This window comes from Giraffa tippelskirchi, chromosome 4 (assembly GCF_054371585.1).
Source record: "Giraffa tippelskirchi isolate mGirTip1 chromosome 4, T2T-mGirTip1v1.2.pri, whole genome shotgun sequence".
Lineage (NCBI taxonomy): Eukaryota > Metazoa > Chordata > Mammalia > Artiodactyla > Giraffidae > Giraffa > Giraffa tippelskirchi.
The window spans coordinates 194,398,894-194,417,116 of NC_137278.1; the positions used below are offsets into that span (position 1 = coordinate 194,398,894).

General features: G+C 37.3%; 1 protein-coding gene across 2 annotated transcripts in view; it reads right to left on the reverse strand.

The window, feature by feature from the left end:
* Window positions 1-18,223, reverse strand: part of LOC145544409 (killer cell lectin-like receptor subfamily F member 1) — a 55,828-nt gene that overhangs the window by 23,313 nt on the left and 14,292 nt on the right. The window contains exon 3 of one of the 2 annotated variants that reach the window (XR_014081404.1): window positions 12,281-13,904. The exons of the other annotated variant lie outside the window; for it this stretch is intronic. The gene's annotated coding sequence lies outside the window, so the exon portion shown is untranslated. Of the gene's footprint in view, window positions 1-12,280; window positions 13,905-18,223 lie in introns of those variants that run through there. 2 annotated transcript variants of the gene reach the window in all.

Below are 18,223 nucleotides of genomic sequence, written 5' to 3' on the forward strand. Positions count from 1 at the left end.
CGGGGGAGCCTGGTGGGCTGCAGTCTATGGGGTCGCATAGAATCGGACACGACTGAAGCAAGTTAGCAGCAGCAGGCACCAGATAAGAGCATGTGTGGTAGTCCACACTGATTCACAGGTAAGCATGGAAGTTTTCCCCAAAAAAATCCCACTAAATAGTGGTGGATGCTTCTCACAGTTTGCTGCAATCATGCCTTTGTAGGACATCCATTCAATGGAAACATCACTATTAATTCTAGGCGATGGGATAGTTGAGGGGGGTTCATTAGATGCCTGGTATCCGCTCATGGTGACTTTTACTCTACCTCCATGTCATAGGAGAGCCACACCCATTCTCACTCACCCTAAACAAGTAAAACACTGTCCATTTTACAGAGTAGACTTCATGATCTTTTTAATTTGCATACATTAAAATTCACTCTTTCTGCATAAAATTCTATGAGTTTCATGCGTTTTGACTAAAGCATAATGAAATGAATACACCATTACAGTGTCATGCAGAAAAAAGGTTCATTGCCCTGATGTATTTCCTGTGTTTCACTTTTCAATCTTACTTCTCATGCAAACCCTGACAATATTTATCTTCTTTACAGTTTTGCTTTATCCAGATGCCACATCAATGAAACTAGGTAAAATAGAGCATTTTTAAACTAACATCTCTTAATATGAAATATGCAATTCAGATTTATCTATATATTTTTGTGGCCGGATAGCTCATTCTTTTTTATCTCTCTTTCCTTCATCTGAGTACCATAGTTTGCTCACTCATTCACCTATTGAAAGACATCTTGACTGCTTCCAGTTTGGGGCAATTATAAATCAATCTGCCATAAACATTCATGTGCAGGTTTTTTGCAGATATAAGTTTTCAAATCAGTTTGTAAATACCTAGAATGGTAGCTGCTTGATCATATGATAGACTATGCTTAGTTTTATAAGAAAATGCCAATTGTCTTTCAATTTGAATGTCTTTGCATTTCCACAGCAATGAATGAGTCCCTGTTTCTTTCCATCCTCATCAGCAATTGGTATGGTCAGGACTTTTGATTTTAGCATCCTAGCAGATGTCTAGTGGAAGTTCATTGTTATTTTACTTTGTATTTCCCTAGCAACAGGTGATGCTGTGTATCTTTTCATGTGCTAAATGACCATTTTTATATTTTCTTGGGTGAAGTGTCTTTTCAAATCTTTTGCCAATTTTTCAATTGAATTGTTTGGCTACTTTTTGTTGGGTACTGAATTATTTACACTGACTGCAAGTCCTTTTATGAGATTCATATTTTACAAAAAAATTTTTTACTGCTTTGTGACTTAAAAGTGTCTTTAACAGAAGTTTTTATTTTAAATGGAACCCATTCCTTTTTCAATTGAATTGTATTTGTGTCTTTCTCAAAAATGAGTTGACTATACATAAGGCCTCTAGTTTTAGGGTTTTCATTTCGTTCTGTTGATCTATATGTCTATATGTTCACCAATACCACATTGTCTTGGTTACTTTGGCTTTATAGTAAGTCTTGAAATCAAGTACTGTGAGTCCTTCAATTTTGCTCTTCTTCCTCAGCATTGTGTTGACTGGTCTAGAACTTTTTGTGTTCTTACATAATTGGAATTAGTTTGTCAATCTCTATGAAAAAGTTTGAAGAGATTTATTTGGGATTGCAGTCTATAGATAAAGTCAGAAGGAATCAACATCTTTACAGTAATGAGTCTTCTAATATGTGAGCATGAAATATCTCTCCACTGATCTAAATCTTCTTAGATATTATTCATCAGTGCTTTATAGTTTCCCACATATAGATTCTGCACATATTTTGCTTGATTTATATCTAAATATTTCCATTTTTGATGCTATTATAAATGGTATTTTTAAATGTTAAATTCAAGTTGTTCATTGCTGGTATATATGCATGAAATTGACTTTTTATTCAAATGTTCTGTGCTCACTTCTTAGTTCCAAGAATTTTTATGTTAATTCTTTGGGGTTCTCTAACTGGACAGTTATATCATGTGCTAAAAGAAATAGTTTTATTTTTTATTCTCTAATCTGTATACCTTTTATTTCTTGACTTTCTTGCATGAGCTAGAATTTCTAATACAATGCTGAATAGGAGAGGTAAGAGTAGACATCTTGCCTTATTCTTGAGCTTAAAATGAAAAGTACTTCAACATGAAATATGATGTTAACAGTAGATTTTTAAATAGGTGTTCTTTATCAAGTTTTTTATTTGCTCAGAGTGCTTATAATGCATGGATATTGATTTTGTCACTTTTTTTTCCTCCCAGCTGACTTGATTACATGCTTTTCCTCCACAGCTTGTTGATATATTGGATTATATTTATTGATTTTTGAATGTTGAACCTGCTTTGCAAACCTGAAATAAAACCCAACTGTTCATGATATATACTTCCTTTGTAGATTTTTGGATATAATTTGCAAAGTTTTTTTTTTTTTTTTTACTGTTTTGTTGGTGTGTTCACGAGAGATATAAATCTGTGGTTTTAGTTTCTTTTAATGGCTTTGTTCTGCTTTCAGTAATGTTGGCTTCATAGAATGAGTTAGGAGGTGTTTTCTCTGTTTCTATTTCCTTTAAGAGATTGTGGAGAATTGGTACTACATCTTTCTTACAACTTTGGTAGAATTCACCAGTGACATCATTTGGCCTTGGTTTTTTTTTTTTTTATGGTTTGGAAGGATACTAGTAATTGACTCAATTACTTCAATAGATGTGGACTATTCAATATATCTATTTCTCCTTGTATGAATTTTCGTAATTTGTGTATTTCTGGGAATTGACACATTTTATCTGTTATCAAATTTGTGGGAATAAAATTGTCTCTGGTATACACCTAGGTTACCTTTTTATTGTCATGAAATCTCTTATTTCTGATGTTTGTAATTTCTCTCTTCTCCCTTTTCTTCTTATCCTGATTGGAGTTTGATGAATCTTATTGATACCAAGCTTCTTGATGAATCTTATTGAAACCAGCTTTTGGTTTCCCTGATTTTCTCTACTGTTTTCCTGTTTTCAATTTCATTTATTTCTGCTCAAATATTTACTATTTCTTTTTTCTGTGTCTTTTAGGTTTAAAATATTCTCCCTTCTCTAGTTCCCTAATGGGAACTTTAAGCTGATTTTAGATCTTACTTACTTCTTTCTCAGTGTATCCATTTCACGACATAGATTTCCCTCTAACTACTCACTGCATCTCACATATAGAAGTATAATAATGGTGTTTTTCTATATGATACAGTTATTCCTATCTTTGGAGGTTTTTTTTTGAGAAAAAGCCAAGGAAATTACAGAAGGAGTGAATGTGTCATATATGTTTGTGTGTGTTAGTCACCCAGTCAAGTCCGACTCTTTATGACCCCAGGAACTGTAGCCCACCAGCCTCCTCTGTCCATGGAATTCTCCAGCAAGAATACTGGAATGGATTGCGATTCCTTTCTCCAGGGGATCTTCTCCACCCAGGGATCAAACCCTGGTCTCTCACACTGCAAGCAGATTCTTTACCCTCTGAACCACAAGAGAAGACCGAATGTGTAATAAGAGAAATTAAATCTGATTTTTCTGTAAAGTCAAGAGGACAAGAGGAAAGAAATGAGGAGTTGTATTTGGAAAAAGAGTGATCTGATTTTGGACATAAGTTTGAGATGCCTATCAGACATCCAAATGGAAATGCCTAATATGCATTTAGATATTTGTACCTGTAACTCAAGAAAAAGAGCTATATATGAGGCAGAATGAGCTCACTCAGAGAGTGTACTTACAATGCTAAGTACTGTCCTTGAGTAACTCCAACATTTAGAGCTAAAACAGAGAGGAAGCCAGTAAGTGAGATTAAGAAAAGCTAGCTGAGGGTGTTAGAGAAAAAAGAAAGAGATGTGTTTGGAAACACAGAGAAGAAAGTTTTTATTAAGCAAGAGGTGACAAACTGTGTCCACGGATGCTGAGAGGTCAAGAAATACAGGGATAGTTAAATGGCCATTAACTTGGCAATGTGGAAGTCCCTAGTGATATTGACCAGAAATGATTTTGTGAAGAGAAGAGAATGGAATGAGTTGAAAAGACAACAGAAAATGAAGAATTTGAGAGTGTGCATTTAGCCAAATCTTTTGATAAATATACTGAGAAGAATGAAGGAATAATGGAATAATAGCTAGAGGAAAATATATGATCAAGGGAAATTACTTTATTTTAAATATGGTAGACCTTAGAGCATAGGGTTTTTGTTCCTTTGGGTTGCTTGGTTGTTTTTTTTTTTCATGATGGAAATGAATCAGTGAAAAGATAAAAAATCAATACTGCAAAAAAGGGTGGAAGAGAAATAATGGCAAAAGTGATGTTTTTAGAAAAATCAAGAGGAGATGGATTCTAGAGTACAAGTGGTGGGCTTGGCTTTTTACATGTGCAAAAATATTATTTCCACTCTAACAGAACAGAGATTATTCTATGCTTTGAATTCTAGAAACACTTAGTTTAATTTTGGCCAAGAGTTGTGTGTAGATTTCTAAATTATTCTTTTCTACATCAAAGAAAAGTAACTATGGAAGGATAACCACAATCTCTTCCTTTCCTGGCAGCTTACTTCCTCTCAAACAATGGTTATGCCATTTCTCTGAAGTATTTCAAAGACTGTGGTTCACCTAAAATTTTACCAAATATGCTTTCCTGATTTGTTTGAAATTTTGCACGAAAAAAAGAATAATTTAGATCAGCATGTGTGTTAGGTAGATATGAATCAGCAAACTAAATGGTTGAGAGCCAAGTGTATTACCAAAAGAATTGCTATGAAAAAAGAGAAGGTTTGGAATTAAAGGAAGGATCCTTCAAGACTATTCTTCAAGGGGTTGTAAGGGATTAAGGGGAAAATAGGGGGCAGAATGTGGCAAAGAAGTGAAGAAAAAGGATAGAAGCTTTAAAAGAAAGGAAACCATAATATTACAGCAATAAATATATGGTGTTAATTTAAAAAAGTAGAGTAAAAACTAAAGGTTGACCCCAATATCATTCAGATCCCAATATTACTCCTTGCCACCCCATGAACCATACAATCCATGGAATTCTCCAGGCCAGAGTACTGGACTGGGTAGGTGTTTCCTACTGCAAGGGATCTTCCCAACCCAGGTCACCCGCATTGCTGGCAGATTCTTTACCAGCTGAGCTGCCAGGAAGTCCAAGAATACTGGAGTGGGTAGCCTATTCCTTCCCTAGCATATATTCCTGACCCAGGAATCCACCCGGGGTCTCCTGCATTGCAGGTGTATTCTTTACCAGCTGAGCTACTAGGGAAGCCCTGAAAGAAAGGAAATCATAATATTATAGCAATAGAATTTATGGTGTTAATTAAAAGAGCAGAGTAAAAAGCTAAAGGTTGACCCCAATATCATTCAGTTACTGTATGAATTTTTATATCCTCTTACTATATGAATATTAAAGTTATCTTTGTAAATATCAAGGATAACTTTGTTTTAATCTTTGGATTTATATCATCTAGCAGAATACCTACCAAATGTAGCTTTAAGAAATATACTAATGAAGTTGATGAAGCCCAGGGAATGTAAAGAGTAATTTGTTCTTGTAAATATACAAATGATTAGAGCTAAGAATGAAAAAGATGAGAGAGGTATTCACCTACTTGGAAATAGCAAAAATGATTTATTTAAATAATATTATTAAAATAATGTTGCATACTTACAATATTATGGAGATGCACCATCTCCTTCAACCATTTAAACTGCTCTCTCAGGGCTGTTATCCCCATTTTACAGATGAAGAAGCTGAGTGGCAAGGAGCAACTTAATGTAGTATTGGAGCTAGAATTTATATCCATGTTATCTGATGTAGAGTCTGAACTCTTCAACATGCCCCTTCATAATTTCTATGTATACCTGTGGCTGATTCATGGCAAAAAACAACAAAATTCTGTAAAGCAATTATCCTCCAATTAAAAAATTAATTAATTAAAACAATTTTCGCAAAGATACTTATTCTACACCACCTAAATGTCTTTATTTAATTTTCCTTCATCTTACAAGAAACTTTACCAGTGAATATTTGTGTCTGAATAATCATCATTTTTGATCACCTACTGTGAATCTGGTTCAATCAAGAATGACATTCTCCTGATTACAGATTACTGAGGAAGCAACATTGTGACAGGTAAAATAATCAAAATGAGCATTAGAAAATTTAGGGTGTCTAAGAAAAAGAGAGCAGAACAAAGTGGTCTTTGTACAGCCATAGAATCATCGAGTTATGTGATTGTTGCTCTTCAGTTGCTAAGTCCAGTCCAACTCTTTGTAAATACTGAAAATCAAGTGTAAATCATCTGTACACTATAACAAAAATTGAAGCCATATAACATGGAAAACATTTGAAATGTGTATGTAAATAAGGAACTACAGTCTTAATATATGAGGGGATCTTTATGATCAGTTAAAAAAATAGCAATAGAAAACTAGAAGAAAACATTAGGTAACAATTTATGAAAAAAGAAAATATATTGTCAATAAGCACTTGCAAAACATTCTTATGTGTATAAATAAACAGTCCATCTGAGAGCATTAACTATCTCTCCATTTGTTTGTGAGAAAAAGCACAATTGATACAAAGTCAGAGTAAAAAAAAAAAAGAAAACAAAACAAAACCTCACCAAGATATGTATCTAACCACATCAAATTATTTTATCAATTTCCAAATCTAACTTTATTTTTTCCTAAATAAATCATCTTAAAATGTACTAGAAGTCCTCATTGTATAATTGATATCAGGTAAAGTACACTTGCATAAACTGATCTAAAAGAAAAGCTAACATTTCATAATAAATGGTGGGGAGGAGAGTTCAGTAGACTTTATCTTGAAAAATAAAGCAAGATACTACTGGAAAATAGTTTATCTTATGTTTAAGATTTCAACTACATACACTTGTATATGAAAAAATTGGCTTAAGGCTCAACATTCAGAAAACTAAGATCATGGCATCCAGTCCCATTACTTCATGGCAAATAGATGGGGAAACAGTGGCTGACTTTATTTTGGGGGGCTCTAAAATCACCGCAGATGGTGATTGCAGCCAGAAATTAAAAGATGCTTCCTCCTTGGAAGAAAGGTTATGACCGACCTAGATAGCATATTTAACAGCAGAGACATTACTTTGTCAACAAAGGTCCACATAGTCAAAGCTATGGTTTTTCCAGCAGTCATGTATGGATGTGAGAGTAGGACTGTGAAGAAAGCTGAGCACCGAAGAATTGATGCTTTTGCACTGTGGTGTTGGAGAAGACTCTTGAGAGTCCCTTGGACTGCAAGGAGATCCAACCAGTCCATCCTAAAGGAGATCAGTCCTGGGTGTTCATTGGAAGGACTGATGTTGAAGCTCAAACTCCAATACTTTGGCCATCTTATGTGAAGAGCTGATTCATTGGAAAAGACTCTGATGCTGGGAAAGATTGAGGGCAGCAGGAGAATGAGACAACAGAGGATGAGATGGTTAGATGGCATCACCGACTCAACGGACATGAGTTTGGTTAAATTCTGGGAGTTGGTGATGGACAGGGAGGCCTAGCGTGCTGCAGTCCATGGGGTTGCAAAGAGTTGGACACGACTGAGTGACTGAACTGAACTGAACTGAATAATCTTTAGAATGGAAAGAATTAAATGCTGAGATTTTAGGAGGACCATTATTTTTCAATCTGATTTTATAATAGCAGAGTAGCATAACTATAGCTCTTATTTGAGTTTTATAACATAATCACATAATGTGTCATTTCTGCAGAAAAAAAAATAGAATACCTCTCTGATTTTATTTTTATTGAGTGTCTGTTAATACTTCAGTCTTCAATTCATTCTCCTTTGAAGCAGCTACTAATCTTCTTAGTGTCCCTGTTGATTTTGTGTATTTAAAGTATTAATTTGTATAATTCTGTTGTTCTCCCATTTTTCAGTAAATTTGCCTGTGATTTAAACAGATCTCTAATATTGCTTCCACGGCTCTCAGAAAATCTTAAATACTTTGAAAGCAAATTTATTTTGCATGGCACACTCTGTGTGCATTAAGTTTTAGCATCTGACAGCTGGTGAAATGCAGTCAACAAAGTTGTCTTTTCCTTGATGTCATGGCATAGATGGAGGCTAATGCCAGGTGAGAAGAGCAGGTGTGTGGCAGCCAATTTTGCCAGTGTCAGTTCATCAGTGAATAATTTTGCTTCTACTGCTTTTGACATTTATTACTTTCTTATACAACCTCATAACTGCAGTGATTCTGTGAATAAAAGTTTGGAGACTTTCTATACAGCATGCTAAAATTGAAGATGCTTTGACCTAATTCTTAAGCGATTCTCATAGCTTTAATGTGATGAAGTCAAGACAGACATCATTATTTCCACTATATACCTGACTTAGAAAGGTTACAAAATTTGCTTGGATTCATAGAATCATTTAATAAGGTAACTTGAGATTTGTACCTAAATCGGTTCTTGGGCTAAAGTCCTATTTAATCCAATGTATTATACTGCCACCAAGTGGTATGAACTTATATTCACATGCGTCTGGAAATAAACAGGTTATTTCCATTCTTACGGATTTGGTAATATTGATAATCTCTTTACTTGTCTATTCGGAGAAGGCAATGGCACCCCACTCCAGTACTCTTGCCTGGTAAATCCCATGGACGGAGAAGCCTGGTAGGCTACAGTCCATGGGGTCGCTAAGAGTCGGACACGACTGAGCGACTTCACTTTCACTTTTCCCTTCAGCAAAGTAATTTTTTCCTGTGTACCAGGGATGCTCCTCTTTAACATTCACACATTTCTGAATTTGTATAATTTTATGCTTTAGATGCACAAGGAGAACTTAACTATATGAAAAGTTTAACATCTATAGTATTTATTTTATCCAAGGCATTGTACCCTAAAAGTTATTAACCTATTATTATCATCTTACTTTCATTTCAGTTCAGTCACTCAGTCGTGTCCGACTCTTTGCGACCCCATGAACCGCAGCACGCCAGGCCTCCCTGTCCATCACCAACTCCCGGAGTTTACTTTAATAGAAATGATAATCAAGATTTCCAGGAGAAATGTCAATAACCTCAGATATGCAGATGATACCACCTTTATGGAAGAAAGTGAAGAGGAACTAAAGAGCCTCTTGATGAAGGTGAAAGAGGAGAGTGAAAAAATTGGCTTAAAATTCAACATAAAAAAATAAGATCATGGCATCTGGTCCCATCACTTCCTGGCAAATAGATGGGGAAGCAATGGAAACAGTGACAGACTTTATTTTCTTGGGCTCCAAAATCACTGCAGATTGTGACTGCAGCCGTGAAATTAAAAGACACTTGCTCCTTGGAAGTAAAATTATGACAAACCTAGACAGCGTATTAAAAGGCAGAGACATTACTTTGCCGACAAAGATCCATATAGTTAAAGCTATGGTTTTTCTAATAGTCAAGTATGAGTGTGAGAGTTGGACCATAAAGAAAGCTGAGTGCTGAAGAATTGATGCTTTTGAACTGTGGTGTTGGAGAAAACTCTTGAGAGTCCCTTGGACTGCAAGGAGATCAAATCAGTCAGTTCTAAAGGAAATCAGTCCTGAATGTTCATTGGAATGACTGATGCTGAAGCTGATGCTCCAATACTTTGGCCACCTGATATGAAGAGCTGACTCATTAGGGAAGACTCTGATGCTGGGAAAGATTGAAGGCAGGAGAAGGGGACGACAGAGGATAAGATGGTTGGAGGGAATCACTGACTCAGTGGACATGAGTTTGACCAAGCTCCAAGAGATGGTGAAGGAGAGGGAAGCCTGGAGGGTCACAGTCCATGGGGTCGCAGATGGTGAGACACGACTGAACAATAACAATTATTCCTACTTTATAGTAAAATGAATGAATCTCACAGATTCTATGTAAATTTCCAGTATTATACAGCTACCAGTCACCACGCCAAGGTTCATACCCCCTTGTTCCTCTCCAAATCCCATCCTTATAGTCATAAATTATATGTCTTACCGTGGTTTTTCCTTAGTTAGAATTTTGTCAAAGGTTTATTCTTTCACTGCCTGTTTACTGCTTTTCTAACACAATATCTTCTGAATGACTATAAGCACCAGATCTTTTGAATCAATCCTTGAGTTATACCTTGTTCAGGTACTCATCTGTGTAAACATAACAAATGAATATCTGATCAGTGCCTATGATCTATACCTGTATCACTTTTTCACAATAAGTAACCAAGGGTTTGTTTTTTTAAAATGTATTTTAATTGGAGGCTAATTAAGGCAGGCCAACCCACCCCAGTTTTCTTGCCTGGAGAATCCAATGGACAGAGGAGCCTGGTGGGCTATAGTCCATGGGGTTGCAAAGACTTGAACATGACTGAGTGACTTTCACACTACTTTACAATAGTATAGCAGGTTTTACAAATATGTATTAATTTTGCACTGCATTCCTGACATCAGTGGTAAAAAAATTGGTGGTGAAAAAATTCTTCTGTAAAATGCTTTAATTTTTAAATCCAAACTATACATGTAGAGCTGCTGTCCAATACAGTAGCCATTAACCACATTTGAGTGTTTAAATTTAAATCAATTATAATTAAATAAAAATTTAAACTCTACCTACATTTCAAATGCTCATGAGGCCCAAGTGGCAAGTGGCTACAGTTGTGGTTGCAACTGATATGGAATATTTCCACCATTGCAGAATGCTGATTCAACAGTGCGGGTCTAGATTCAAGATAACAGTTTTCTTCCAGATGTTGTACAAAAGGAGCTCCAGCTAGTTTTTTTGAACAATGAACCATAGTTAGCTCAATACATTTTATAGCAACTAGAAGCAATAGCCTTCTTCAGTGTGTGTGCTCATAAGACATAGATGTTAAGATCCAAGTGAAGCAAGATTGAATATGATGATAGTGTTTAAAGAGAAACTGAACAGGGGTTTCCCTTGTGGTCCAGTGGTTAAAACTTCATCTCCCAATTTAAGAGGTGTAGATTCAATACCTGATCAGAGTGCTAAGATCCCACATGCTTCACAGCCAAAAAACCAAGAGAGAAAATGGACACAATATTGTAACAAATTCAATAAAGACCTTAAAATAAAAAACAAATCTTAAAAAAGAGAGACAGAACTTGAATATAGGAGAAAATACCTCAGATATGCAGATGACACCACCTTTATGGCAGAAAGTGAAGAAGAACTAAAGAGCCTCTTGATTAAAGTGAAAGAGGAGAGTCAAAAAGTTGGCTTAAAGCTCAACGTTCAGAAAACTAAGATCATGGCATCCGGTCCCATCACTTCATGGCAAATAGATGGGGAAACAGTGGAAACAGTGGCTGACTTTATTTTTCTGGGCTCCAAAATCACTGCAGGTGGTGATTGCAGCCATGAAATTAAAAGACGCTTACTCCTTGGAAGGAAAGTTATGACCAACCTAGATGGCATATTAAAAAGAAGAGACATTACTTTGTCCACAAAGATCCGTCTAGTCAAGGCTATGGTTTTTCCAGAAGTCATGTATGGATGTGAGAGTTGGAATATAAAGAAAGCTGAGCACCGAAGAATTGATGCTTTTGAACTGTGGTGTTGGAGAGGCCTCTTGAGAGTCCCTTGGACTGCAAGGAGATCCAACCAGTCCATCCTAAAGGAGATCAGTCCTGGTTGTTCCTTGGAAGGACTGATGTTAAAGCTCAAACTCCAATACTTTGGCCACCTGATGCAAAGAGCTGACTCATTGGAAAAGACCCTGATGCTGGGAAAGATTGAGGGCAGGAGGAGAAGGGGACGACAGAGGATGAGATGGTTCGATGGCATCACCAACTCAATGGACATGGGTTTGGGTGGACTCCAGGAGTTGGTGATGGACAGGGAGGCCTGGAGTGCTGCGGTTCATGGGGTCACAAAGAGTTGGACACGACTGAGTGACTAAACTGAATTGAACCGAACCATGTGTATGCTCATTTTTTAATACTTTACTGAGATCAGGTAAATACCCTTAAAGCAAATAACAACACATATCTCAAAACGATAGAGACTTGTGGTGAAGAATAACTTGTCCACTCTTAGAATTTCTCAGTAAAATACCCTGAATATATATGACTTGTGGAAAGTCCAGTGTGTTAGTCACTCAGTCGTGTCCGACTCTTTGCAACCCCACGGACTGTAGCCTGCCAGGCTCTTCTGTCCATGGAATTCTCTGGGCAAGAATACTGGAGTGGGTTGCCATGCCCTCCTCCAGGGGATCTTCCCAACCCAGAGATTGAACACGGGTCTCTTGCAATGAAGGCAGATTCTTTACTGTCTGAGCCACCTGAAAGTCCTGGAAAGTCGAGGATGGTACCACAAGTTAAATATTAATAGAATATGTGTCACAATGTGTCAGAAAAAGAATAGACATCAAAAATTTCAAAGATAATGCTGAAAAGAATAACAAGTGACTACTCTCCTCAGATACTAAACATGTTTCAATATTTAAACAAGTTTTCTATGTGAATCTGACATGAGACAGATAAATGAAACAAAAGGGATAATCTATAAATGTATTATTTCATATTACTATTAAGTTTCTTTTAAAGATGGTAACATATCATTACTTATTGTTTAAGTAATAACTGACTATTAGTACTTAGGATTTTAAATGTTTAAGTAATTTGGCCAAGAAGTTACACTTTTAGGAATGTATATCTTTTTTAAGATTTATTTATTTATTGGCTATGTCACTGTTTTGGAGATTTTCTTTCACTTTCTTATGGTCACAGAGTGGCTTTGATGAGGTTGGTGTCCTGCAACGTTCCCACCTCTCCAACAGGAAAATATCTAGGCCTGACTGTGACTGCCACTTCATCTCCTAGGAATGTTAAGGTCTAGCTATTCCTGTCAGCTGGGGGCAGCATTTCATACATTTCAAAGGCAGCTTTTGTCCTCACAATAAGAGAAAGCTAGCTCCAGGTGAACTGGATACCCACATCAAGAATCTGACTATCTGATTGGAAGATATAAAAGACTGTGTACAAGACATCTAACTTACTAAAAGTCTCTCAACCAATATGTACAGAGACACTTTCCAATGAGACTGGGATAATATAAGTCTTTTGTCAAGACTCCCTCGTCCTTAGAAAACACTGATTGACCACCAAATAAATTTTCTACCTTTTCTTACTTTATCACTGGACTATCCTCCTTTCCTGTGCATTTCTTTTTCTCCCTTAAATATTGAATGTTAGAGTAACATAATTTTTTTCATTAAGAATTCCATATTTGACCTGTGTTTGAGGACTCAGTTTCACAGGCTGTGAGACTGTATTTTTCTTGCTTCTAATGTTTGATCCCTAGTAGATGAGACTGGTGTAGAGGCTTGTGCAGAATTCCTGGCAGGAATACTATTTATGTTTATTCAAAAGAAAATGAAGTAAGTATAAATCTAACAATATGTCTCTAGGATGTGAGTCCTAATAATTACAAAATGATAATAAAAGATGGGGCTTCCCTTGTAGCTCAGTAGTAAAGAATCTGCCTGCCAATGCAGGAGTCGCAGGTTCAATGCTTGGGTCAAGAAGATCCCCTGGAGAAGGAAGTAGAAACCCACTTTGGTATCCTTGCCTGGGAAATCCCATGGATAGAAGAACCTGGTGGGCTGTAGTCCGTGGGGTCACAAAGAGTCAGATGTTACTGAGCAACTTAACAACAACAGCAATAAAAATATATAAGAAGACTTCAACAAAGAAATAGATCAAGTTCATGGAATTTTGTCAATAGTCTCCAGTAGCATGATGTGGGCTTGTGAAATATTTAACAGTTCTCTTGTACTTCAGGAGGCATGTGTCTTAATCATTTAGTCATACATTTTATGTAAAGGAAAGTAACTTCTTTTGATTTGACAGGATGGGTTTCTTTAGGATGAACTGTAATAAGAAAAAAAAAACAAACATACATTTGAATATATATTAGATTTCAGATTTTTGAAATGTAAAAGAAATTTGTCAGAGAAAGACTGTGACCTTTCCACTACATAAGGGTAAAAATTGAAGGCAAAGAAACTCAAGAATGTTCATGAAAGAACAGTTTTTAGAGTTATTGGAGGAATATGGATGTCTACAGGTTTCCAACTGATGTCATCATTAGTTTTGCTTTTTCCTGTTTTTTGTTTTTTTTTTTAATATGAGAATGGGGAGGAAAATTAGCTGTTCAATGTATCAATGAGAGAGAAGGAGGTTGCCTTGGGGAAAACAACATATTCCTTCCCACTATTGTATTTTATTGTTCATTTTGAGCAGGGTTAGGAGGAGTATTGACACCTCGAGCAGCTATGGCTATCACATTGTCTTTTCTGCTTCCACAAGAAAAAGAAAAAAACAAACTTGATTTGTCCTGGTAATTTGAAAACTTTGATCTAAAGTATTAGTTCCAAAATATTGTTTAAACATTGTTTCTGCATCTTCCAAATTTGGCACAAATGGACTTTTGAACCAGCATCTCTAAGTGACCTGGAAGTCGATTTCAGAAATTAGCCACTTTGCCATTAGTCATGTTCATGTCACTGTGCTCCTGAGACCCCAGGACAAGATGAGATTTCTGTTTAAATGAGTGGCCATTCCGAATCTGGATGTATACTCTCTTATAATTTCATTTGAACATCTTACTTGGGTTTGTAGTCTTGTTTATAAAATGAATGCTTTTTTCATATAAGAAGCAGCTAATATTTTGTATCAATTCAATTTAAAGGAGTAAAAAAATTGTTATTACACAGTGCATCTTGCCTTATGTCCTTTCTACTTGGAATTGATTCCATTTTTTAATCCAATACTAATGAAGCTGCTAGAATGTTTTCCTTGTAACAATTGAAATATCAGTTTTACATGCGTGATAGCTTGGTAGGCTGTCAACTTCATGACCACATGTATATTTTGCCAACATCCCTACACTAGTTTCTGTTCTCCTCACTCCATTTGTCATTTTATCTTCTGTGTTAATTGAAAAGAAACAATTCATTTTATCATTTTCTTGGTTTGGGTTCAACAACTTCTATTTTCTTACACAGCCAACTGCCATCTTGTCATATCATAACATGTGGGCTTTCTACATCTATATTTCTAGTTTCTTGGGTTTTTTCCAATGGAGTTTTGTGAGGACTCTCTAGTGTAATTGCCAAGGGCTGAGTCAGATCATTTTGACATATATCTTACAAAGATACAAAGGGAATACCTTGTGGCTTCAGAGAGTGTTTTCAGCCTCATTTTAGGCTTTGCACTTAGCTAATTTTTAGCTACCTCTTAAAGCCTGGATAAGAGCTTATTCCAGATTTCAGCATGCAATGCTAAAATTGTATCGGTCATTTCTGGGCAATCAGAAACAGAAGTAGCACTTGTCATTGTGGACACTGGGTACCTTTCATGATTTGTTATCCCATAGCCAAGGCAGACATCTGGGTTGGGTAACTTTTCAGGATAATTTGTTTCCAAGTCATCCACAGCTTCTACAGACTGAAAGAGAATTCACATGGCTGTTCTTTCATGAGTAGTATTTCAGAGGATGGAGATGATGCGTTTTTCTTTGTTCTTCTCAAAGACGAATTTGAAAAAAAACAGATGAATTTTCTAAGAATGTGGTATTGCTTCTGGGTTTTCTTTTCTTTGAGACTTTGTGATGACAGTATTGCCATGAAAAGTAAAGACAAAACATTTCTGAGGTTGGGGTGGACAAGGGCAGATAGTAAAAATCGGAAAATCATTTTAAAATGTTGCATCCTCAGTTTACCAAAGAATCTACAAGATTGTTAAGAGTTACAGTTCTATTCAGTCGCTCAGTCATGTCTGACTCTTTGCGACCCCATGAATCGCAGCACGCCAGGCCTCCCTGTCCATCACCAACTCCCAGAGTCTACCCAAACCCATGTCCATTGAGTCGGTGATGCCATCCAGCCATCTCACCTGCTGTCGTCCCCTTCTCCTCCTCCCCCCAATCCTTCCCAGCATTAGGGTCTTTTCCAATGAGTCAACTCTTCGCATCAGGTGGCCAAAGTATTGGAGTTTCAGCTTCAACATCAGTCCTTCCAATGAACACCCAGGACTGATCTCCTTTAGGATGGACTGGTTGGATCTTCTTGCAGTCCAAGGGACTCTCAAGAGTCAGGAAATGCAAAAAAAAAAAAAAAAAAAAGCTTCTTTATAGATGCACAAAAATCAAGCATTAAAAACCATCAACAGTATTCCAAACAACCACAGTAAAATATCCCTCATCAGTTCATTTAGCCTTAAATGAGAATGAAATGTCAATCAGTCATGTCTGACTCTTTGCAATCCAATGGACTGTAGCCTGCCAGGCTCCTCTATTAATAGGATTTTCCAGGCAAGAATACTGAAGTGGGTTGCCATTCCCTTCTCCAGGGAATCTTCCAAGGGATCGAACCAAGGTATTAATTATTCCACTGGACTTCCGGTCAGCAGGTTCATGAAGTGGTTTCTTAACTAAAAAGAGTTCTGGAAATCTTGATCAACACACTGGAAAGATCTGAATATTGTACAGGTAAGCACATCAGAAGCCTGTCCCCAAAAGTCTACTGTTTGGAGGAGGAGTTTGGGGACTTTGAGGTGTCTGGTTCTGTGTTCTTCCATGGGGCTCAAAGGTGCTACTTCTTCAATTCTGGCCTCTAGCTGGTTGCAGGCCCTTTAGATAAGCATCAGAATAAAACAGAACTGCCTGTAGATGGATAGATACAATTTTTTGCTCATTTTACAACAGGTAAAATTGGAGTGGGGCTTCCCAGGTGGCACAGTGGTAAAGACTCTGCCTGCCAATGCAGGAGACGCGGGTTCTGTCTCTGGGTCGGGAAGATCCCCTGGAGAAGGAAATGCAACCCACTCCACTATTCTTGCCTGGGAAATCCTGTAAAGAGAAGAGCCAGATGGGCTATCGTCCGTGGGGTTGCAAAAGAGTCAGACACAACTTAGCGACTGAGCACACACAAAAAATTGGACTACATGGAAGTTGAGTAGCTTGCCCAGGGTCACAGAAGCAACAAGCAAAGAGTCAAGAATTCCCACCAGGAAACCTGGTTCCTATACTATTATCCCAAACAACTAACTGTAAGATGTACCACTACCACCTCTTACACACACACACACACACACACACACACACACACACACACACACACATATATACTGGTGCTCTTGGCAAAGCCACTTATCTTCTGAGGAGCCCTCCTCCTCTTAATTGAAACCCTCCCTCTGGCATTTTGAGGTGCTTTTGTCAATGTGCCTGCCTCAAGTAAGCCCCAGGAGGCCCATGGTTTGAAGTTGTCTTGCCAAATATGCCTGGAATAAATTTATCTCCAAGGCCAACCTCTGTGAACACTGAGGGACTGAGACAAGATCCCTGCTAGCCATGAGGTCCCCTTTGTACACATGAGAAAAATTACTCCTTTGGTGGTGTGTGTGCTTTTTTTAAATGTGTCTCATCTGTTCCTTCGGGGCTGAGACAGAGCCACCCCAACCCATAGAGATATAGAATTTCTTTGAGTTTTCTTAAAATAAATCATGCCTACTACAGTTCTCTTCTATTATGGGTGCAGGACACTTTTTAAATCCAACATTGCTTCCTTAAAAATTACCTTGTCCACTTCCAAAATTCCAATTGGAGTATTTGGCTTAGAGACAGGTAGTGAAGTTTACAACTGGCAGAAGATCAACCATGCAGATCAACCATGCAGCTTGAAGGATTTAATGATGCTGTGCATACAGGAATGTCAACAAGCCTTTACTGCTTGGGTAGTAGGTTTGCAGTGCTTCCTGTAGAGAGGCCAATGTCTTTATCACGTTGACCTTATTTCCTTGATGAAAAGAGATTTCATAGAACTTTCAACAAAAAATAAAACAGGTCAACCTCCCTCCCTCAGGAGGGAGTGGTGGTTGTGGTAGAATAAAGGTGCTGTATTTCACTCCAGACCACAAGTTTCTCACACATTTGCAAGGCACTGTGAGGACTTCTCCAACTGCAGCATTTTCTGCAGCATTTTCAGATCACACTTCCTCCAACCATCAGTCAGAAGGGAGGATGAGGTTGATTCCATCCCGCCAAGGGATTCATCTGGCCAGCGAGAGGGTCAGAAGGTAGGGGAGGTCACCCGTGACCCTGACAGGAGCAGTTTTGGTGAAGTGGTAGAGAAAAAGAACACCATACACAGACAAACAAAACCAGACATCCATGTGGCTTCAAGGAAGAG